At 39.4% G+C, this 25,800-nt stretch overlaps 1 protein-coding gene and 1 long non-coding RNA gene across 5 annotated transcripts in view; one reads left to right on the top strand and one right to left on the bottom strand.

Moving 5' to 3' along the window:
* LOC106097917 (uncharacterized) overlaps positions 1 to 25,800 on the top strand; it is a 98,844-nt gene that overhangs the window by 55,294 nt on the left and 17,750 nt on the right. The window lies entirely within an intron of this gene.
* LOC112842470 (uncharacterized) overlaps positions 5,282 to 25,800 on the bottom strand; it is a 45,422-nt gene continuing 24,903 nt past the window's right edge. Inside the window, exon 3 of the long non-coding RNA XR_003214243.1 lies at positions 5,282 to 5,526. This is a non-coding gene — a long non-coding RNA (uncharacterized LOC112842470). The remainder of the gene's footprint in view (positions 5,527 to 25,800) is intronic.

Here is a 25,800-nt window from a genome sequence, read left to right as displayed (position 1 = left end):
CACATAACAGACAAAGAACAGATTTTAAACTGTATCTTCAGGCACTTTGTTACTAGAAGCAGTTTCTTTAATTGAACCAAAGATAACACAGTTAGATGGCATAACATAGCATTTTTGCACCAACATGGTGATTCCTGAAAAGCTCTTAACTGTAAACTTCACATATTTCAATATGGTGTGCGATGAACCTGACAAGTGGATTACAAAAAAGTGTCAGGCTTAAAAAACTATCTACAGCATCTAAAAAAATACAACAGAGACCTGACACAAGACATGAGAGATGCATCTGGCAAGCTTCAGTTGATTCAGCTACTGTTTACTGAAATGATCTCAGGGGAAGAGTGGCTGACAAGAAACCTTACTTAGGAAGGAGAAACAGAGAGAAAATGCTGAGTTATGTCAAATTACACAAAAACGGGTCTGAAAATCAGTAGCAACAGGTCTTGTGGAGTGATGAATCCGAATTTGAAATTTTTGGTTCAAATCATTGTCAATATAAACAGAGGAGATCAGGAGAGAAGTACAACAGTGAGTGTCCAGCCATCTGTAAAACACAGTGGAGGTGTTATCATGGGTTGGGGCTCCATTTTAGCCAGTGGTTTCGGGGATTTTGTCAAAACTGATCAAATTATGATCTATCTAGAAATTGTCTGATTAACATGACTTCATTTTTCAAGCTTCATTTTCATGACAATCCCTGTTGACTGATTTCTGCATGTTGACTGACAGGTTCAGCCAAGCTCTTGAATCAGTAGTTTTAGCCATGCAAGTATTCCTTAAAGAACATTTTAGTGAGTTTCCACAGAAGAGTGAAAATGTCTGCCTTTAGTAGGCGAACCAACCTAAATGAGAAGTCTGGACTTTAACAAAGTGCATTCTGAAAGCACTTTGTTAAGTGTGGCTTACTTTCGGTGTTTACTTTAGTTTTCACTATGGGTTAGGAAAAGATCAGGATTTGAGTTAAAGTATCCCCTTTCACAAGGGCTTTCATATGTTAGAAAATCCACATTCTTGGTTAAGCATCTATAGAGCACCAACTCAATGGCATGGACACCATTGCATATTTTATGTGCATTTAATTACATGGTCATTTGTAGGGATGGGTATCGAAAACCGGTTCTTGTTGAGAACCGGTTCCCACTGTTTCAATTCCTTGGAATCGTTATTATTTTACGTTTATAATTTTCCCCGGGGACCCTGTGACACCCCATTGAAGAGCCGTAGGCTGTGGATCTCTTAAGATCTCACTGTTGGGTTTGTAAGGCCATGTTACTCCTAAATTTCTATCTTGTTGAAAGAGAAGATATAAAACAGTTCTAAGCTAATCGACCTTAGTGTTCTCCTTTTTAAAAACAAGAATCGATAAGAGAATCGATAAAGAATCGAATCGTTAAACAGAATCGAAAATGGAATCGGAATCGTTAAAATCTTATCAATACCCATCCCTAGTCATTTGCAGTAGTGTATCTTCACAATGCAGTCATAGATCACAATAAGAGCGATGACCTTTGGGGTTATTTCAGTGGGTAGAACACACCAAATGAGACAGGTATTAATTGCTGTTTTCATTATTTGTTTACTCTTTAATGTTTAATCTAACCACTGCAGTGAGCAAAAGAATTGGGGATCTATGAAAAAAGAAGCCGCATGAAAGTACAAGCACATTGCTGATGAACCATAAAGATTCATCAGCAACAGTTTTTTTCTCTGTGTAAGAGCAATGTTATGTAACTAAGAAGTGCTTCTTTGAAGAGCTTGTTGCTTAAACTCTTAAAATCACCCCAAACTGTGACGCAGCTTTTGTTGAGCAACTGGCAGACATATGGACCTCCACACCCTTAACATTGCAATCTGTCCAATTCCAGTTAACCGCAGAGAGGTCAAAGTGAGGGCGCAGAGGGCCAAAAGACAGAGCCTGCTGCTTTCTCACTTATCATCTTTGCAATACACCCACCATTTTCCGTTACAGTGCGATTTAAAACCATTGTGTGGGAATGAGAATTTAGTGGTTGCAATAATGTCATTAGATGATTTGCAGCTCAAGTAAGTGTGCGGCGTAGTCCCCCCCATTCTTGCAATGTGGAACTGTTGTGCTTGGATTCACAGGGGAGCTGTTTACTGTGGCACCACTCATTCCACCCATTGTTTCTGCACTCTTAATGACAGACTCAGCCACAATGTAAAATCAAAATGGATGCTCTGTGCCAATGTGATATGCATGCAAACGGCAAGTTCATGGGGCCAGAGGTGAGGAATGGGCCTCGAAGAGCATTAAACAAGTTATAAAAGCGGAGTGACTCACAGTTGGATAGATTTAGAAGGATTTTGTATTACATTTAACATGCCCTATAAATGTTATGAAGAGAAATTCACCTCCACAGCTTTACACTGTTTCATTTCTCCATAATTCACAAAACCTTTTCCCCCTGCTTTATTTCATTAAACGTGTGGCAACAGATGTCTACTTTCTCCCACTGAGTGATTACTATAATTACCCAGAGCACTGATGTCTGGATTGTCCATGTAATCGGCTCTGTTCAGTCTCTGGGATATTTATAAGCGAATCAGTCAGCACATCTGCAAATTAATGAGGCTTGCTGTTCACAATTTCATGGTGTGCTCGCACATGTAGACAATCCAGATTGATTTCAAATGAAAATTTGTCATAGATGATGATGGAGTGCTTCGCCTTGGAGCAAACATTACTGACATATCTATATATTGCTCAGAAGTGTGAGACAAGTTGTCAAACTTGGCACACGTCTTTGTGTTATTATGCTTAAAAGCTGAGCTGCTCCAGTGACAATTAATGTTTCACTCCAGTTTACATGCTGTCACTCTACGTACGGAGTAATAACTACATTTCAATCACAGTCTTATTTGCCTGTCATGCCATGGCCAAGTAATGTAGTTTGAGGTAAGACGTTTGGCCGGGAGTTCCTTTACTTTAAGGCTGTAAAAACCACTTGTATGACAGGCAAGTTTTCCCCACAGGGCTAGTCAGTTACCCAGTCCAGTAACTGCTGACAGTCCACCAAAGCTTACAGAAAACTTCACTTCAGTTTTGTTTATGTAGCGCTAAATCACAACAACAGTTGCCTCAAGGTGCTTTAGATTGTGAGGTAAAGGCCTTACAACAATACAGAGAAAAGCCCAATAATCTGACAACCCCCCTATGACAAAGCACTTGGTGACAGTGGGAAGGAAAAACTCCCGTTTAACAGAAAGAAAACTCCAACAGAACCTGGCTCAGGGACAGGACCAAAGATACAACACAGTGGTATATAAACACACAGCAAGTGAAAAAAGGTGAAAGAAGAAGAAGAAACACTCTTCTCTGATGCGCCTAGCAGCCTAGACCTATTGCAGTGAAAAAGGTAGGGTTCAGGGTCACCTGATCCAGTCTAGTCTAATCTTAAAGTAGAGAGAGTGTCTGTCTTCTGAATCCAAACTAAGAACTGGTTTCAATAAAGAGAGACCTGAAAGCCGAAGGCTCTGCCTCCCATTCTACTTTTAAATATTCTAGAAATCACTAGTAAGCCAGTAGTTAGAGAGTGAAATGCTCCATTGAGGTGATAAAGTATTACAAGGTCTTTAAGATAAGATGGGACCTCATTATTCAAAACCTTGCATGTAAGGAGAAAATTTTTAAATCTGATTCTGAATTTTAGCAGAGAACCAATAAAATGTAGCCAGTATGGGAGAAATATGCTCTCTGTTTCTAGTGCCTCTCTGTATTCTTGATGCAGCATTCTAGATGAAATGAAGGCTTTTAGTTAGCTTTTAGGACAGCCTCATAATAATGAATTACAATAGTCCAGTCTAGAAGTAATACATTAATGAACTAGCTTTTTAGCATCACCAGGATGAGCCAGGATGTTTCTGTCTGATTTTGCAAAACCGCTTTCAGTGACCATCTGTCCTATCCTTCCTTTCACATCAGCTCTCAGTTTTCATTTTAAGGCAGACAGTGTCGATGTCATAGCCTGGGAGGAGTTGTCAAAGCTAGCTAGCCAGATAAAGGCTTGTGCCACAGCCTGAACAAATAAACAAGGGAACGACTATTTCAGCACACATGGGTCGCCTAGCTCTGAGTGAATTAAGAGTGCCCCAGCTCACAATAACGATAAGCCAAACCTCTGTTGCTCAGCCCTTGCTTCTGTTTTCTTAACTAATGCTTTCCTCGCTCTCTTCCCCGGCCTACTTAATCAGTTTAAGATCTGTGTTGGATCTACTAACCATTCAGGAACAAAAATGTCAAAGCAAATGATCTGAATAGCCAATTCACACATCCCATGTGTATTTTCTGACCACATAAGTGTGTTGGATATCAGTGTGTGTTTACTATAGCTTTCTTTGTGTTTGTCGGCTATGCTGTCATTTTATTTGCCAGCATACAAATTTGCAAGACGAGCTGATGACACATTGACTTAAACATAAAAGGTTAAGTGGCCTTTACTCTTTCTTCAACTATAGACATTATGCAGTTATGTGGATTTACAGTCAGTTTCCATATTAGGTTTACTTCAAAGGTTTTATTTAAAAATAATATATATATTGAATTTTCAAATGGCAACAAGACAATCCAACTCTTCAACCATATCAGGGCATAATACACATACCCCCCCCCCCCCCCCCCATATATATATATATGTAATTTATCTCTTTTACACTTTTTCTTATAACCTAAGCTATGATCTATCCTTGTATGTAGGCTTTCCCAAAAAATATATCAATCTGACTACAGATCAGTTCTATAAAATCTAGCATCGAGAAGCCATGTGTCAAAACACTAAGAAGTGGTGTGATCAAAGATTACTATGGTTTAATATGAATATGACTCCACCTTTTCCTGTTATCAACCAGGAAATAATTTTTACAGTATAAATAGCCAGGAAATAATCTCTATTTATGTTGTAACTGTGAATACATTCTAGGATTAAAAATACTTCAAGGGTCTGAAATTAAGGACTCATTCATAAAGGCTTTGATTACCCTGGCTGAATGTGAGGGGGAAACAGGTTTCTGTAGTAGATTGATCTAGCTTTTAGCCCTGCGACAGCCTGGCAACCTGTCCAGGGATTACCCTGCCTCCTGTCCTGGGATGGGTCCATCAACTTCTCACACTAAGAGTTACAGAAGGCTTCAGATACGTTCCTTGTATATTAACAACATGAGCTTTTAATCGTTGAAGGTGGCAGGGCCTTACTACATTTTGTTGGGGAATTTAGCCCCTTACAATTCCAGTTTACAAACCAAAGTGGATTTCCTCCTTGTTGTTGATAGTGTTGAGACTGAACCATATGGGTCCAGTACAAAAGAAATCTGAATAGGTTTGTCTTTGGCAGGTACGCATGACAAAAAACACAAACAAAACAAGAAGATAAGTCTGTTCTGGAAAGTTAATTGCTTAGGGATATTGTTGTGTAAAGACAGCGGCTGCAGCAGGGTCATCAAAACTGTGTGACATTCTGACTGGTGCGGCGATTCTCAGTATTGCTGGGTGGAGAAGACCAAACGTAACCTCTGGGAAAAAATGAAAAGGAACATGGAACATTAGACATACAAAAGAGGTGATATCTGTCCAGTTTGCTGCAGCAATGAATTTCAGACTGCTGTCAGACATAGTGTACTCTTGCAGTAAAATGCCACGGATTTCTCACAAAGGTGCATGTGCATGTCTAGCAGGGGGTTCTCCTCCACACCAAGTAGGTCTTGGGAAATAAAGTCAGTGGGTTGGGGCTCCTCCAGTCCTTCTGGTACAAGCATATATGTATTATTTCCTGGCCTCCAGATCCTGGCACTGGTCATCCAGCACCAGGATTTGGAGGCTGCTTACCCAAGTTCTCTCACTTGCTCAAGCTTTTCCACTTTTATCTTGCAAGTTCATGTGCATTGACCTTGCACTCGAGTGGTTCAACTGAATTGTATAGCTCTTGTCTCACTGATGCTATTTCGGAACGTAGGCTCATAGACAGGGCATTAATTTTCCCAAATACATTGCTCTTCAAAGAGTCAGTCATGATTTGATGCAGCACAGCAGTGAGGATAGCTTCATGAGAGTGAGAGAGGCCATGTTGTTGGCTCAACAGGTTGCGATGCTTTGCAGCCTCCTCTCAGGCATTCTGGTTTAGATCGGAATTTGACATTTTGTGTCAAAGTAAGTTGCACTGAAGAGTTATATTAAAGTTAACTTGTTAAGAATAAGTTTTTTAAAATCACATCCTCTCAGAGCTGCACAGAAGCATGTCTATTCTCCACGGCATGTGCTGCCAAGCTTTTTTTAGCTGTCAAAGTAACATTATAATTTATAAGTACATTTCTGGAAAGCAGGACAAGGGTTAACTTTATGAAATGATAAATTACAGCCATGTCTTTCTTGCACAATATAAATAATGATTCAAGTAATCACTAGAGCAAACAACTCGTCCTGGAAATAATCCAACTGATCCTCTTCTTTTTGAACAAGATTCCCCCTTTCTGTTTTTTCCTGACTTTCATTCCAAGTGGATGGTTTGCAGATGTTTCCTTGCTAAGACTCATCAGTGAAAACTTAACATTTGTAGCAGGGACTTGGATTACATTCTTGTTTTTTCTCGTTGTGAGATAGAACTAAATGTAGATAAAAGAAGTAGTGTTATTCTATGATTAGAGCCTGAGTAGCTCCTTAATTACCACCCCCCCCCGGACGCACGCACACACACACGCACACACACGCACACACACACACACACACGACAATTCCCTCCTCCTTCCAGATCAGTCATCAGTCGTCTGGTCTCTCGGGCCAGCATCACGTAGACCACAGACCTTTGGTCCCCATTAGTCCTCCCTATCCTCATAGAGTATCTCTGAGTCCACTAGTTAAAACATCCATACAGGTTCCGTTCTGCATTAGTTTTGCCTGGTATCTGGCCTCAGCTGTGTATTTGTGCCATTGCCCTTCAGCACTCCATGATGATTGAGCTGCACTGAGTTTCCAGTCCTTTGATGCTCAGCAAAGTCTCCTGCTAGAGAAAGGATAGACTTATTACTCTCCATTTGAGAGTTGTTTTCTTTACCCCGAGCTAGAAGGAGGCACAAATGCTGGTTGTTGGACTGGTTAGTACACACTTATATATACCCAGGAGGTAAATTTGTGTGTGTCATACTTTCATGGTCCAAGCCACTGAGTCAGAGAAAACAAAGCTTGGGGGAAATGAGTTAGTCAGGTCCTGTTCCTGTTGTCAATATTGTCACCATGACCACCAAAAAGCAAGCAGGAACATGGACATGACTTCATTACCATTGTACAGGGGTGACGTCCTCCATTTTGGCCTCCTTCCACCTTCCGTATAGTTTGTACTTCACTTTCTATTGGTCAGGGTTTCAAATTTGATGCTGTTTGTGCTCATACAGGTAGGTTCATATTTGAAGTTTGGTAATACAAACTTGAAATATGTCAAGAACACAGGTAAGATTTCCTTTTAATTTAATTTTAACACTTATGACAAATAAATACACAATAATTTAACAACATACACTTAACAGTGGTATAAAAAGTATTGTACATAAATGTATTTATTGACTACTAATTATTGAAAAACAGAGTTGTGTCTTTCTGCATTCTGACTTTCCAATTGCCTGCTGAGCACTTCTGGGAGCTGTCTGAAAATTTAAAACATGGAAAAGGAGAGAAACAACTCCTGATATGAATCATATCACATCATCTGTCAAACATGATGGTGGCAATATTATGGCATGGGCATGTATAGTTACCCATGAATCAGGTTCACTAGTGTTTACTGATAATGTGACATGCTGATGTTATTTCTGCATATCTAGAAAAGTAATGCCTGTTTCAGAGATGGTCAGATTATCTGTTGTGTTTACATGTATTCATTTGTATTTTAAACATCAGGTATGTGTTAGAAGTTTTGGAGGTCTACATAATTCTATATATTCCTATACCTTAATTTGGACTCTTCCGTGTCTTTGCCAAGTAAGAACTAGCAAGATTGCAAGTACAAATGCTTAATACTTAGAGCAGAGAAATGCTTCGTTAAAGAACTGACTCCAGTACAAAGCAATATTTTTGGCTAAATCACCATTAGGCCTGCACCTGACTTTGTTGGGAGAGGCTGACAGATTCATGATGCACTGGAGCACAGGAATCCTGAAATAATAAATTAATTTGTGATTAATTAGTAATATTAAATATTAAAAAGTAATATTTAATTATTTATTATTGTAATTAAATATTCAGTTCAATTTCATTTAAATAATGCTAAATCATAACAGCAGTCACCTCAAAGGACTTTATATTGTGAGGTAAAGACCCTGCAATAATACTTAGAAAACCACAATAATTGAACAACCCCCTTTCAGCAAGCACTTGGTAACACAGGGAAGGAAAAACTCCCTTTCCAACAGAAAGAAACCTCCAAAAGGCCCTGAATTAGAGAGGGGCAAACATCTACTACGATGTGTTGGGCGTGTTGGAAGGAAATGATTGTTTTTTTTAAACCCATGTTTTAACTAAACATTAATTAATTATTTAATGATGCATTTAGTTATTTGATTTTGGCATTCTTGGTGTGCCCCCATGCTCATGTAATATGGATGGATGGATGGATGGATGGATGGATTGTCAAAGAACGTTAAGCAATCAGTTCTTCCCTAATTTCAGAGTGCCAGCAGGATTGTTATTCAGGTGGAAAAACCTCTATGTATTTGGTATCAAGTACTGTAACAGTTTAGTCTTCTAGTTTTGGTCATTCTAAGTTTCCAAGAATGCAATACTCTGTTGATAGCATTGAATAGAGCCCTTTCAGATATAATCTTCCTTTTGTTTATTTATTTAAATGCTACAGGTGCAAATTGAATCATTTACTACATTTCTAACATTGGGATTAACAAGGAGCCCTTGTACTTAAACTGTAATTTCAGAGATCCTATGAAAGAGCACAGAGTATTTAGTCATAGTTTAGCTGAAATGCAAATGTGAACTAGATAATACAATTGGTGTCCAACCACTTTTTCTGACGTGCTTCCAACTGAACAAATAGGACCAGCCAGTGTTCACAAATGTGCATATTCTAATTGTTCAATTATATAACAACAGTGTCTGTGATTGTTGTGAGTACTGGCTATATCTCTGTTGGTCAAAATAACCCAGCAACCAATCAGAAAGCTCTCAGTATCTTTTTCCATCCTTGGAAATCTGCTGAGTGACAGTGGCCATGGCAACAGCCCGGCTCTCCATGGTTCTTTTGCACCCCTGCTGTGCAGCGTTTGATGGCAGTTAAATGTGTTGTGGAGTAATTGGGCTGTGGACCGGATGAGATATGTCCCCTAAGGTGTGACAGAATGTGAGAAATGGAGCAGGTGGTGGAAGCCCAGAGGCTCTCCCATACCCATCGCAACATTCAGCCAATGGTTGTTTCCTTAACAGGTGTAAGTCATTCCACTCTGTCATCCTGTCTGTGTGACAGCATGGACTGTGAACACGACTGATGAAATTAAGTTATACAGTTAGATATGGGTGTTATAATATACTGCAGCACAAGACACTGCAATACAAAAAATTGTGACAAAAGTACAACATTAAACAACTCTTAAGTCAGACAATGTTTTTTTCTTGAAGACATATAAGGAAACTTTGGGTAAATATAAATATTGAATTAAACAAATATTGATTAACATATTGATTGACATTGATGTCAGTGTAAAATTACTTAATTGGATATGCAATCATTTATGCTTTCTTAAAGATTGAAAGAATTTGGAGAAATCTTTGTAAGTGAGGAAAAAGACCAAAAGCCAGTTTTGAACATTTGTGAGCTTCAGAGCCATAGTTGGCACTGCCTTAAGAAAAGATATGATTCTGTGCGCATCTGTGGAAATGCCTTTAATGTTGAATGACATGTACAGGTTTTGGAGCAACATAGTGTGCCATTCAGGGAAGGTTTGCATTTTAATAAAACTGTACATGATAACCAGGAGTTAAAGTGGACTACGGAGGGGCCTTTTGGGCATCCTGAGTTAATGAGTAAGCAAATCTGATAGCCAGTTTAATACATGATGCTTTCAGTTTGTTGTGTGTGCACCCCAGTGTTTCTTCCAGCTGATGGCATAGAGATGCTTGCTCACTAACTATTCTCTCACTAAGAAAGTAATGTTATCCCATTGCCCACTTATACCCTCAACACAACCTTTTTTCGTTCTTGTGGCTGTGATGCGTTAATGCTGCAGATGTCAATAAAGCTGTCACAGATTTAGCTTTTAGCTGAGGACTCTGGCTAGCAGTACAGAAGATTATTGACCATTAATGGAGGATTTTTAATTGATGCTTATACTTTTCAAGGTAATTTCAAATGTTTCAAAGAGCTCAACAAATAATACCAAACACAAACTACAATTTAGACCATAATGTCAAGCTAAAGTTACAGAGGCCGTATTTCCAAAGCAAGAAAAATACATTCATATGTGATGGTGACGATGGAGGAAAGATGTAAGTAAGAGTGACCAGGAGAAATAGATGACAGATTATTTTTAAAGGTAAGGAATGCTCAGTGACATTGACAAACAGGAAATTGCTTAATCGTATATTGGTGTCTGATGTCTTAATGTTGAAATACTTGAAAAACAATTTGTGTAATGATGTTGCATGAAAATACTAGGCAGTTTAATATAGTTCAGTGGAGACTACACTGGTTAGTTTGCAGTATTGTGATGAAGTTTACACTAATGTATTGTGTTGGACTGTTTACATCTAGGGTACTCTTATTAGGTTATCTCAAGGTTAACAGACATTTATATTTATGGTAGTGAATATGTTAATTTAGTTAGCTCACTGAATTCTACTTTTTATACTAGCTTTATAGTATCAAACGGTTGAATATCAGCCATATAGCTTGCATAACATCTGCATATATCTTATTAAATAGATTTGGCTAAATTTACAGTGATGCACTGTGATCGACTTGTGCAGAGCAGCTGTGGTGTTCATGGTCAATTTTAGGTTATATCAAAGGTAACAGACATCAATTTAAATTGAATCTGATTTGTTTGCTTGCATCTTGTTGAATTCAGTTAAATTCATACAGAGCAGAAAACCTCTGAGCATCAGCAGCAGAGGTGAGCTGATCACACACTTCAACCAAAGTCAATAAAACTACTGAAGCTCACAATACGAAGTTTTATATGTCTTATTTGTGAATAATGGTTTTGCCCACACATGCAATAGTACACTACATATCATGAGTTCTCCACCTATTAAATCCCATGATTTCACCCATGATTACAACACCATGAGTCCAGTGTAAAAGAAAGAAGATGAAACTCTGGCCCACCTGCAGGCCAGACCTGATGGACACCGATAAAATTCAGTGCAATAAAACAATAACACAAAAGAGGTCCTGAAATTTTAAGCATCTGAAATATATTGAATAAGACTGGGGCTATATTTTGCAAAACTACAGCTACCGATATCTTCATTTTAGCAAAAAACTTTAGCCTGTCTAGGAATTCTTGTCCATGTTGTCTCAGAAAGCTGAAAACAATCTGTTTGTACATTATAGATGCTGGGGGAGATCATACAGATTTTAGTTCTGTACAGTCGCTGCCTCTTATTATTAATATTTGTTTTTTTTATTTTATCAGTGTTGTAGACTATCTCTATTCTTATGACTGTGGCTATGATAAGAACAGTTTATATATATGTGAATTAAAGTCCCACTGGAGATCACAAGTCACTCACACCAACTTCTATGCAGCACATATGTTGCGCTTAGCATCTCCTGCTTTTCCCAAATTGCTCATGTGATCCAACTTGAGCGATCCAAATGGATCTGCATTTCCTGCATCCTGGCATGTGAAGAGCGCTGTAACTGAGTAGCATAAGCCTATCAGTGTGTGCAGAGACGACATCAGATGCATGCAATGTGAAAGGAATGAGCTGTCACATTACACTTGTACCAACATCCATGAACAGCTCCAAGACCATGCCAAACATGATCAGGTGTCACAGTGGCAGCAGAACCCAGCCAGGTGCATGACATCATCGAGTATCACAGCCCAGATGGGTGATGCCAGCCGGGCTGCCATGCAACACAGCAGGAAGTGGGAAAGAAGGAGGGCAAGACCGAGACTATTTTAGAATGTTTTTTTCTTATTTTGTCTTTGTAGCTCAGCAAAACAGTCATTTTCTGAATTTCTTTTTCTACGTAAACATTTAATATTTTAGACCCGTTTGTTTTAGAAAATTTCATTCTCTGTAAAAATTCCACTATTGATTCCTATACATTTATTGAGAGCTGTATTGAAAGGTTATTCTTTAGATTTGACTGTCCTTCATATAAGCCGGACAAAAAACCTCACCTTAGATTTCTTTTAAATCAGGTCTGGTTAAGAAAGCTGGTTGACATCAGGACATTTTCTTTTTATTTGGAAGATGGAGAAATTCACTTTTTGGATCCTAAAATTAGATAAAATAAGAATCTTTTGCAGCCTGTGTTGTAAGGCAGTTGTTGCCTTTTCTTGGAATTAAACAGTGAGAAATCAAAAAATGCGGGAGACCCAAAAAAGGTCAGTGGCAGCAGCATCATCAGAATTGTGACACATTTTCCTCATGCTTTCAAACTAAACGATATTGCAGGCATACAAAGGTTTTTACTTAAACCTGTGGAAGTCTGAACCCAAATTAATAACCAAAAGACTTACACTTGGCTTTTCACCATCATTCATAATCAAAAATGCATTTCCATAATGCCCTTAAGGATAAACATAACTACTGGACTGAGTGGGATACAGTGGTGTGAAATTGTACCCTGTTGTAGGACATCTAGCCGGCATAGCAACAACACAGTGCAATGTGCCAGTCAGAGGGATTAAGTTGTTTTGAAACCACAGTTGATTGTGCAGCAGATAGTGAGAGGGAGGGAGAAGACCAGATAATAGTGAGATAGCCTCCCACAAAGCTGCATAGCCAAGGGCCTTTCTACACTGGGGAGTGTGTCTGTATTTGTGTGTGTGGATACTTTACACAGAGAAGATTTTCTATGAGTACACATGTGCTTACGTATGCGCTTCCATCTGTTTGTATACACTTGGTAATTTGAATCGACTGCGAAACTTGAGCAGGCTCGCACAACACGTGCTTAATTATTCAAGGTGCTTTGGCTGAAAACTCAATCACCTGGAGGATCTGTTCTGCCACCGTGCTCACCACCACTTGCTCCTAAGAGGGGAGAACAACTAGAAAGGGAGACCACTGGGCAGGAAAGAAGATACCACACTTGGTTTCTGTGGTATGTTCCCCTAAACAGCCTGAATGAATAATCCAAAGACGCTATATAATACCAAAGATGCTATTTGTAGACCTTCAAATCTGTCAGTTCTCTGTAGAATAATTCTCGGAATCACTAAAAGATTGAGAGGAAATTAGATACTATAACGTCATCTTAAAATTTCCAAGCGTTTCCCCTCAAAATTAGCGTGTCCCTTATGGGTTGTATGAAAACACATCAACTTCCAGTGTCCACATAATCCCCAACGGTTCTCCGGCAGCTGCCTTGATGTCATCCAACCTAATTTGCAGGGGAAAGCTAATTGTGGGCATGTGACCATCTGGTCCCCAAAAATAGAGTCTTTTCCTGTCCAGTCAGAGGTCCCAATTTTGTTAACAGCATCGGGCAAAGGACACCTGGAAATTAACCCTCTCCCTAAGTATACAATGGGGGCAAAAGGCCTGGCTCTGCAGGGGAAGTCAAACCATGAAAATGGTGATTTGTGGGTGTTGTAGCAATGAAAACCATCTTCCCAGGGAGCAGAGTTGCTCTATAAGCCTCCAACTGACAGGGAATTACTTGGTTCACTAGAGCAGGATACCAGGGTTGTTCAGTTTCCATGTGCCATCGAGGACTCCAGGATCACAAAGCCTCATGAGAGCCAAAAAGACCCAGAGCTACTTATTCTGGTTCCTGCCTGCCCAGCCAGCTCCCATGATGAAATTTAGTGGGGAAATGTTGCAAGAGAATTTAGGCTAAGCACATGCTCAGTATTATCATAATAATAACTATGCCAGGCAATTTGTGGGTTTATTTTCATTTTCTAAGACTGGATCAAAGGTCACGGACAACACTTTAAAATAATTATGAGCCACTATCCCATCATGTGATGACCTGGTATTTTATTGGTTTCAGTGAAACAGTGTGTATGGTACAATGATGTAGTGCGTCATGAGAGTCACGTCTTAGCCCACATGAAAGTGTCTGCTGGCAAAAAAGCGAAACCTCATGTGTTTGAATGGGCCCTTCAACCCCTGAGGTAGCAACGCAAACACTGGTGAGTCTATGATGATCTGGCCAGCTTAATGAATATTCAAACTCAGCAGATTCACTGTGAAGCTAAGTCAGCAGCTGGGGCCCGGGGCCCAGGGCCCACATCCCACATCCCACAACTGCTCACTGGAACGGCTGCTATTCAGCTGGATGATGAGATGGCCACTACAGCCAAGCTCACCAACTGTTGCCAGAGCAGGACTGGATTGACGAGCCAGACACATGTTTAGGTAATCCATCCAATTTTTTTTCATGAAATAAAAATATGGTAATATCTATCACAAAGACAACAATTGCTGTTTTTGTACTATGTGGTAGTATTTTATGTTGTCAGTTAATTCATTAATATAGAACTCCAAACTAAGGAACTCCATGAAATGTTTATTTCCTTGTTCAGGCATGGTATTAAATTAGATTTAGCAGGTGCTTTAAGATACCAGACATTCCAGGATTCTGCATTATTTTCATGCCATTCAACAGTTGGAGCACACAAACAAAAGAACAAACAAACAAACCGTAAAAAACAAAAACTGTTACTAAGCAAAGCCACTCAGCTTCTTCTACATCTCTTGCGAATGAATCAGTATTACCTTGTGTGTTGTTAGAAGTTTTTTTAACCAGAATGTTTTGTCCCTTGAACTTATGGAGACTCTCAGCAATAGCAAACATTTTCAAAATTTATTTGATTTCTGGGAAGTCTTTTGAGCTTGATTTCAGCATAGGCACAACAGACTGATAGCCAGGCCTTTATCTGAGAACTAAGATACTGTAGAGATTAGGGAACATCAACCGGATAAATGGCAGTTATAAAACCTCATTGTGCTACATTTTTACGTTTTTTTTTATTGTATGCAGTTTGTTCAGTCAAATAATGACCGACCATGTAGACATAATGAAACACCTGTCACGTCTCTTACAAATGTAATATAAAATGACAAACTGGACCAACAGCAGTGATCACCCTGTGCTCTAATTGCGATCTGGAAAAACACATTGGCGTGTTCCAACTGCAAACAGAAGCCATAAAACACCTGTTTCTGTTGATCTCTTCTCGTCATAATGGACTTATGGAGATGTTTTGTTAGATTGTGATCCATTAAAATGTTACTGCCCATATGCGCCTTTTCACTCTTGTACAAGATATTGCTTCTTTATTGTACTTTTTTATAGCGAGTGCTTAGTTGGCCACCTTACAATGAGTGAGGTGACGTCAAACATATGAAGGATTAAGTAAATGTTATGAAGTCAACTGTCTATCTGTCAAGAATTACAGCTGAAATTATATGTTTGTTTCAAAAGACCAGAAATGAACCAAAACTTTCGTGTTTCAAAGGTTGAACAAACCACTGAAACAATAAAGTGGTTAAAGTGGTTTGGTTGTGAGCAACATTTTGTAGACCCACAGCATTGGAACCTTAGCTTTAAGTGGGTTTTGCCTGTGTAAACGAGTTTCCATCCACAGTCCAAAAACACAAAGATTTGGGGGAATTAGAACTTGAATATAAGTGTAGATGTTTTTCACCAAACTGGATCTCAACTAATGCACACTGCTCGCAGGATGCTTGGTAGTAATGTGTTACCCAACGTCATGTGTGAAATTGCCTTCGTACACATTGTGCTGCACTCTGAAACCCATTTTTTTGAAAGGCTTTTGCTGTACAATGAAAATCTGATCCTGGAGAAAGGAAAGCCAAAGTGCAGTACCCAGCTCAGGGGCTACTGTGGACACCGCAGTCAAAGATCAGTAAAACTGAACTTTGACAGCCTTGCACTGTGATGACTGCCAGTTTGGCCAAATGAAAGAGAAGATCTTGCTGGCAACAGGCAGGTAGGACAAAATAGAAGTAAAATTGGTCATGAACAGAAGAGGTTTAGAACAGGGTTAGGGCCACCGAAAAGGAATATTTTTTTTTTAGTTTCAATAATTAATAGTGAGTAATTATTTACTCAACAACACTTGTAAACATTTGTGAGCAAAACCCCATAAAACTGGTGATGAAGGGTGGAATGATACTTGAGTTACAGCAAAGAGTTACAACAAAATTATCAAGGTTATTTTGGAATCATGAAAAAGATGCTACCAGTATTAACTCACTATGCAATGAGTCAGCATCTTCCAAGATAACAGTAGGCTACCTGACCTCTGGACAAGATAACCAACGTGTGTGAGGAATTGCACAGTACATAACAGATTACTCTTTGTTATCGGACTTTGGGATACAATGTATTAGAGTAGAAAAGACACTGAAGATGGAAACAGAGATGGCGGGTCTTCTAATTCAGTTGCTAAGACAGAGCTGTCTTCATATTTATTATTATTATTTTTATTATTGTTAGTAGTAGTAGTAGTAGTAGTATTACTAGTAGAAGTAGTTTTCAGTATGTATATGAGCATTTCTGTGCCCTGTAAGATTCCAAGACATATTACTACCGATATACAACATCTGTATAACATACAGGAAATAATTGCTTGTCCTTGTCACCTATTTTATATAATTCTGGATGCATGAAATTGTGAATCAGACACTTAACTGTTGGGTCAATATGCTTTCTGTTTCTGTTGTTTTAACATTCTGTTTCACTGGAACTAAAGTGTCTCTAGTTTCCCATCTTCATCTAATGATGCAACTCTGTGCCCTAGTACCAAACAAAGCAGTAAATATTCCCTCGCTGTTTGATCCCAAAGAAAAGGAAAGAGCTTTGATCACTCTTCCTGGAAGTCACAGCATATCCAGCTGCACAGACTGAGTTTTTTCCTCACTGACAGACATCAAGTAGTATAGAAGCGGTATACAGTACTTCAATTTCAAAAAAAGAGGCAAGTCTCCAACATAGGGTCAAGTTAGAGTTCGAATAAGGAGGTCCCCTGATCATGCAGTGGTCAGCCCTGAAGACACTACTTAAAAACCAGTCAAATTGAGGTTCATTGATGTAGTACAGGGATGCAGCGTAAACACATAAACACATATACACACACACTTTCAGACAAACATGCTCCACCCCAGAAGAGCAGTAAAGCATCAGAGGGCAGAGACAAGAGGATATCCATTAGGAAGTCTCTGCAACTGAAGTGCAGTCGGGGGGCAAAGATTCAACGCAGATAGGACTTTCCACACATTTAAGGTAGCTACATAAAATTCATGGCCTGGCTTCTAACGCTGTACAAGTCATCTGTCTCAATACTTCTCATAAATCTTTACATTCCAGCATTAAGAGTGGAGGCTCCACAGATGTTGCCTTTTTATGCCTCCTTACACAACTGGTTCTCTTCGGTGATAAAGAGAGACGAGCCAGAGAGACAGCAAGTAAACTGACTCATCCTGAGCTGTCGTTTTATGCACCTCAGCTGTCAACGAGGTCCATTTTTTAGAATTCTTGTATTGCTGCTCTACTGTTAGTTCACACTATTGCAGAATTATTTGGAGAGCAAGATGGTTGCATTTGTGAAAACAAAGACATTCAAATACAAAACCAACTTGTGATTCCCCTGTGGCTTTTGAGGGGGTCATGCTGATCTTATTTCCAGATCGCCAGACCACGCCTCTATTTTTGCCTGTTAACAGTGCAGAATCCAGCAGGGATTCAAGTGATACATTCCCGTTACAGTATTATAATCTCTTCCATTCACTGTCAGATGATAGCATGGTACTTCCAGGGACACACCATTCACACAGTCTTTTTATTTGTCTTTTTCCATCCTATTCTAGCGACTCATAGCTCACTTTGTCCATTTAACTCTGGCCGCCATTATTCTCTTTTCCGTCTTCTTTATTGCTCCCCTCTCCTCTTTCGATCCATCCATCCTCCCCTGCTGTTTGACAGGGCGTGTGTGTTGTTTTTATCCATGTGACAGCGGGTCTCTTCCCAGGGCACGTCCCGGGGAACAGCAAGTTCAGCTTGATGGCCCCCCTGGGTCCTGCCCCTTTGTGAGCCTCTGTGTTCCCTCTGTAAATTACAACCTGTCCAGTGCAAACACAACACTCATGAGCTAAAACTCAAATATACTTTCCTGGCTGTAGAGCGTAATGTCGTATACCACAGTACGCATGTGAGCAAATGTTTACATTGTTTGTGCAGAACTGCATCTATATGCTGACATACATTTCAGTACAGTTTAGCTACTTTTTGCAGAAGTGTGTGGTCTTTGTATATGCATGTGCACACATATTAAACCACAGGCACACACAGACACAGACACACACAGACACACACACACACACACACACACACACACACACACACACACACACACACACACACACACACACTACATGTTTATTCAGGTATATCCTTCCTGACTTTTCCAGTAAACCTGTAGTCATCATGTGGTTATCGCTTTGTGTGAAAGAAAGAACGAAAGAAAGAGAGACATAAAAGGATTTGAAACTGCCAAAGGTAGTGGTTTCTTTTGTGGATGCATGTCTGCTTTGTTATGTGATACTCTTTGCCAGTTTTAACGGAATGAAAATGAAAAACACAGGGAGTCATGTCAGTGTAATGAAAGAGAAAGAGATCTTAAAGTAGTCAGACGGAGGGAAATCGAAAGAGAGATTATTTGTCCAAGGAGAGACAGAGTGGGTGATGGACTGATGGAAAGATTGCCAAAGGCTCTGAGATAGTGGCACTATAATTAATAGGTTGTAAAAGGAGACGAGCATGCAGTTTGCAGGACGTCAGTGTCACACGCATGCCCTTATGGCTCCCCATTGAAGGTAAACACAGCCACGCTGAAATAAAGGTGGAGTTCTCCTCTTTGATTTTATACCTGACAGTAAAGTAGTAAGTATAACATCTTCATGGTAAGAGGAACCAGCTCATACTAGTGAAACTTTTGAATCTGTTCTAGATTGTTGCCTAACGGGAATGTTACATAAGCTTGTATCTGCAACAACAAACATGAAGATGGATTGGTTGTCCGCAATATATACTTTCCATTACATTCAGATCCTTGCTAATAAACAAACACACAAAACACACATAAGTAGGCAGAACAGCGGGGCTGCAGTTTATCTGTGGTGCTGTCAGAGTATTTTATGTCTCTTGTATGACTTTTGGCAGCTTTACTGCTGCTTAGTACATATCCGCAGTCTATTACCTGCAACTCACTCCAATTATATTTCTATCCACCACAACTGCTTCTCACCACAGAGCACACACATTGCCCAAGCTATTATTATATTTGCATCCTTTTGATTGCTTTTCTCAGTATATCCAGTTTCATTTCTTTTAAAAAAAAAATATTTTGGGGTTTTTATTTATTCAACAATTCAGCAGTGAAAAGCTGACAGGAAAGACATGCAGCAAAGGGCCCCAAGCCTGACTCAAAACTGAGCTGGTACATTTCAGCCATAAGGCATGTAAGCACCTGCTCAGTCAGCGAGCTAAACTGGCAGGCTGCAGTAAAGCCAAATCTTTACTTATTGCACTATTTACCCGCCCCCCAAAAAGGATCCTCTGTATATTAAGTGTTTTCCTGATTGCTTATATCTCAAAGGTAGTGCCATGTATATATATATATATTTTTAACTTTGCTTTTGTGACCAATCATTGTTCTGATGACAAAAGCAAAGATCGCCATGATACATCAGATATGTTCTTTCTTTCCATCCAGGAGTTAAAGTGGGATTTAACAAATGGGGGAACACTAAGATTAGGTATAGGCGTGGGGAAAAGAATAGCTTATTTCCTAGCCCTATACCTGCGTAACTAACCTAAACTGCAACCCTTGATGTAACCTAGTAAGTGTACCTTTGGGGTAGCCACTCCCACATAATGCATCACTGTAAACTTTATCACAATCCTGCAAACTAACCAAACTTTGCAAGCTTTGAACAACACTCAGCTTCAACATCATTCTGGGTTCTTCACTGGCTTTGTGTTAGCATGTTGTCTGTACAGATGTTTGCCGTTGCAGTTGTGTTGCAGTATAATGCAGTTGTTTCTGTCCTGGACACAGTCTGCATTTCGTCATCTTGCTCTTGTCTTTTCTTGCAACAAAATGAAAAATAATGTCCAAATTACGACTCCTCAAAAGCTACAGACTGCTCCACCATCTTCCACCTCCCAGAACACAAAGTGGAATCCACTGAATAAGAAATAAAGTTGTTTTTAGTATGACATCATTGTAGCTGTAATGTAGTTAGTGAATTTAGTACAGAAACACATTACATTACTGTGTTATTGAAAAATGTAATGTAATTACAGTCACACATTACTTTGGAACATGTTACATCCAACACTTTTGATAAAAGTATGCAAGTATTCATATGCATTCATATAAAGGAATCAATATGGTAACAATAGGCAAGGTTTGGTTGGTATAAGAGAACTATTGCCCATATCTGTAACTACTTTAGACTTCAGAAGATCACTAGCTGTGTTACTCACTGTTTTTCTTTTTAAACTGGACAATCATAAGTTTTTTAAAACAAATTTTTCTTACTTACTTATTCTACTTTTGTTGCTGAGCTTCTGTTTATGCTATTGTCTTACAGACCATAATTTCTGTATATTTTCTGATTCGTGGTGGTCCCAGTAGACTTTAATTAACTGAAGCAGTACTAGTTCTGTCTCAAATTTTGTTTATCTGTGTTGTAATCGGGAAAACTTGCATATTGAAAAGGTTAATTCTGAATGTTTATATCAGCTTGTTCGTTCAGTCTCATATTTCTGATCCCTGCAGACTGTTAACTTCACACAAAGAAACACTGAGGCTCTGAGTGTTTGTTCCCTTACTGTACCCTGTAACACAAAGGCTTGTAATCTTAACAGTCACCAAGTACTCATAACAGGGAGGCTCAACGTGATTTAGTGTGTTTGTGTGAGGCCAAAAGAGGGGATCTGAAGGCGTGATAATGGGGGTCCAAGGAGGAAAGTGATACCACACTAATCTAACTTCTCATTTTACTTCCCTCCTTTATTTTCATTCAGCTGCCGCTCTTTTTTCTCCCCCTCCCTCCTTTTATGCATCTCCCGCTCATACCACCCATACTGGTGTGCATTTCTTTCCATTAGGTTACTTCCTCCACCCTTTACTTTGTTGCCCTTTCTTAAATATATAATAATTTGGTCTATGCCTGTTAATTCTATTTGGTGTTTTCAGTTGTTTCAGAAGTAGTAAAAATATAATGATGGAGAACAAACACTTTTACAATGGTGTTACAAGACTATAAAAAATTGCTGTCAAAATACAGTAAATTTAGTGCAGTCGTGTACTGTTCTGTGTGAATACAGTTGAATACTTTAAATACTGACACATGTTAGGAAAACAAATCTCATCAGCAAGCTGCTCACATTTTTAGAATGTAATACAGTATTTTTTATTTGGGGACCACAATGGAACTGAAAACAATTGAGCACAATTACTTAAAAATGATGATGGAGGTTATTTTAGTTATTCTGTATATAGACTTGTAGTGTATAAATGAATGATATAGTTTTCAGTGTTTCAGTGTTGAAGTTTAGCTGCGAAGCACCTCACCAAGCCTCAAGCAATTAATGAAATCTGGCATTCATCTTAACGGTGATACTATATCTATCTATCTATCTATCTGTCTATCTAACTATCTATCTATCTATCTATCTATCATAGAGCAAGCAGCTGTGAAACAAACTGTTATTTAGGGCAATCTAAAAGCTCTGGAGCCACATCAACATGTTCTTGAACGTACGGTGGAGTCGTATTATGGGACACAAATGTGTTTTAATTAATTAATTTGATTGATTTTATTATTGAGCTGTCATGTAAATGCTGCTATGTTAGCACTGTATGGCTAAGACAAATAAAGGGACAATAAACGTTCCTTCCTCTTCTTCTGCTTGATTCAATTCTGATTAGCCATAATGACAATGTCACAACGTACATTTGAGAATATTTTTAGAATTGTACAAACTCTATTTCTTGCCTTACATTCTGTATGTTTGCACATGTTTTAATAAGATTTTATTTCAATAACATATTTTCTTTTCTATTGATTTTCCATCTTTTTATCTAATACACTGTAGCTCTTTACCCTCTGTGATGTCATTGACCCCTACTGGTCACCCCAATAACAGCATCTTTTTGAAAACTATCCAATTTTAATTATTATTTTTTTAAAGATCAGTTTCTTTTAAATCACTGTTCCTTCAGTCATTACTGTCTGTTTAGTTCTTTGTAACAGATGTTGAAGTGCTGCCATTAATCAACTTGTGACAGATATTAGGAAGTCGAGTTGTGAGTGTTTTTAAAAGCTAATCTTGGATTTAAATTCAGCTTGAATTGAAGACCATTTCCCTCCTGGCTGGTCTTTTTGTCCAGATCTGCTTTCAGCTCCATCCCTTCCTCTCTCTCTCTCTCTCTCTCCCACTCTCTCCAGCCCACTCAAACTCCTACACACTGCTTATCTACCTCTCACCTACATCCTCCTCTCTTCTTTTGCCTCTCTTTCTAACTCTCTATTTCTATCTGTTAATACACGCTCTTCTCGAAACCCCCTCTCACCAGCTAGTCATTGATGTGTCCATGCTAACATCCAAAATAACAGTTTCCAGTTATAACTTTCTATTTCAGAAAAAAAACAAAACAAAAAACTTCTAGGTTCCATAAGAAACCACAAACTGCAGGTGACAGTATCAGTTCAGTATTTTTTCTGAAAATAACAACAATTAAGGAAATGAGAAATATCATCTCCTTTTTTGAAATATAGAGAACTACATTATTAACGAAATGTTCAAAAACTATATAGAAAATTAAGAAAATAAAATACATTTTTTTCGCTCTAGATATTACTCGCACCAACAGAGATAATAGCTGCATGCATAAATTGATGCCATTTGTATGCGGACACACACACACGCACACACACAAAGGCGTGCACACTCTGAGGGTAAGGCGGTGGATTAGGTCCCATTTACACACAACTGTAAATTACCCAACACTTCTCAATCAATTATTCATAATCCGTAATTAATTATGAAACAATCAGTAATCCAACACCAGTCCACTTGGCTTGTGGTTGCCTAGTAACCATGACCCATATTAAATGCCACCATTGTTGTCCGTAACCAGAGCTCCAATTTTTTACATAGGTCTTGTGGACTGGAGGGCATTGCAGCTGAGAGTAAATAACGTGTGTGTGTGCGTGTTTGCGTGTGTGTGTATGCGCAGTGAATGCATTGATGCCTGGCTGTATGTGGCCATACCATGCTGGTTGCTTCTAAGGTTGATCACATACGGAAAAACAAGCAAGGCTGGTTAATAATGCAGTATTTTGGCTTGTGCCGGGAATGAGTTGTGGCCTGCTAGAGACCACTAATGGGACACGCCACGGGGAGCATGAGCAAAGAGCGCGGCGCTTACAGCCAGACAATGATGCTATAACACGTCTGTGGGGACACATAACCGCGTAGTGTACTACTTTGTCGGCACTTGTTCTGGAACTGCATCAGCAAGTTCCCATATGGTGCTCTGGAGGCCTGAATGAATGATTTATTAAAAGAGTTTTCAGGTGTTGAGTGGCCATTTTTTTTTTACCAGGAAAGTGTACAGTAGATCACTCTCCTAGCACTCTACTGCAACAGCACTTTGAAAGTCAACCTTTTCTTTCTCTCCCCCCCTTTTGTTACGCATCTCCATCAATAGCTCTTGCCTTGCCCTAGAATAGGACAAGACTGTCTTTTTTAAATACAACTTCCACGTCCTACTTCCACAACAGGAGATAAACACAGCCTGTAAAGATAGAGCTCATGTTTTTCGCTCCTCAAACCATCTCCATGACATGTGAAAATATCCTTCGTTCTGGGGAACATCCTGCCACCGCCGAGAAAAGTTTATTTGTTTGTTCGAGTGCCCTCTCCTTCAAGATGTAGCCCTTTTTTTCTTCCCACTGCCTGAATCTGTGTGGCCCTGCTTGGGAGGTAGAAGGAGACAAAGGTGAGAGCAATGAGGAAAAAGTAAATGACATAAGAGAGCTGAAGAATGAGGGAGAAAAACTGAATGAAGGAGAAGTTTGAAGAATGGAGGGAGGGGAGGGAGGGAGCACCGTGTGACCAGACTGCGGTTCCTTCCGCGCCAGCCTGAGAACCAGGAAGTATAACTGCTTGTTCCTGCATTATCGAGACTAACAGGAAATGCAGAGGTCTTCAGAAGGGGTAAAGTGTGTGTGTAAGACTTTGGGTGAGTAAACAGTAGCTCGTCGTTATCGCACATAGAAGGCATTTGCATTTTTGCACCCCCCCCCCCCCCCCCTCCCTCATGTAACATTATTTAAAAAAAGAAAGAAAGGAAAGAAAAATCAATCTAGTGAATGCTAATGGGAATTTTTACTGACCAAGACACAGAAGAAGTTCCCTTCAGTTATAGGGAGCATTTAGCATTTCAGCCCATTGTTTTGCTTTTATGGCTTGCAACTTTGTAGTTTTTTATTGACTCTCATGGGCCTCATCAGCATCAATATACCACAAACAAAGCTCTGACAAACACTGCCTGCTAGGAATCAAACAGTGGGCAGTGAGTCACTGGCTAGCTGGCAAAGCATGGAGGAGCTTTTGATCAAGAGGTGGTTGAAACTCAAAGCAGAGCAATAAGTCTAGTTCAAATTAGATTGAACTCAAAATGAACTTAAATACGACCCTAAATAAATTCCGTTTTTCATTTCTGAAAAAATAGTTAATGCAGGTTTAATTTCTCACAACATACTTTAATCCTTTTCTCTCTCTCTCTGTCTGTCTGCTGTCTGCTTGTCTAGCTCATATGTTACCTATCTTTAGTAGCACTAAATAACCATCCTTCATTTGAGTCTTATGATGTAACTTCTGTTGAAAAAGATCATAACCCATAACCCAGCGCGCACACAGTGAAACTGGAGGAAAGTGTGGGATTTAAAGATCGTTCACTCTGTTTCTTTACTGCGACCCACCAAAGGCTGTCAGTGCTTTTGTACTCTCCACACGTAATCAGTTCAAAATCATCCAACCATATTCCCACTGTGATTATCTTACTTTGGTGAAAGTGTAGAAATTAGACTGTAACATGTCACTGGGGATCCACTGCTAAAGGCTACACCAACCATGTCACAACTGTCACTCAAGGTCTTCCATCATTGTTACTTTTTTCTAGGCTCGATCTTTTTTTTAATCCTCTGTATATGAAGCATTTCTTCAGCACATTTCCAGCTGAGTAAATGGATGACATCTAGGAGGGGATGTTGGATCAGTGGATACGGTCTGCAGTGTGGGCTTCTAGCAAGCCAAGAGATCATCAAAATAATCACTGTTGCCTGTGCAAACACTATGCAGGTGCTCAGGCACAACACAAGATGAGACAGGGCCCCCCACACCAAGGGCCAGGGAGCAGCAGGTTGCCTTGGGAACCCTCGGCTTTCTTGTCATTACTCCTTCGCACATCCCCCCCCCCCCCCCCCTTTTAATCTGCACCATGCTTTCAGTGACAACCCCCTCCCTCTTTATGTATACACACAATACATGCATGCGCGCACTC

Source organism: Oreochromis niloticus, linkage group LG15 (assembly GCF_001858045.2).
Source record: "Oreochromis niloticus isolate F11D_XX linkage group LG15, O_niloticus_UMD_NMBU, whole genome shotgun sequence".
Classification (NCBI taxonomy): domain Eukaryota; kingdom Metazoa; phylum Chordata; class Actinopteri; order Cichliformes; family Cichlidae; genus Oreochromis; species Oreochromis niloticus.
This window is presented reverse-complemented; position numbering and strand designations above follow the sequence as displayed.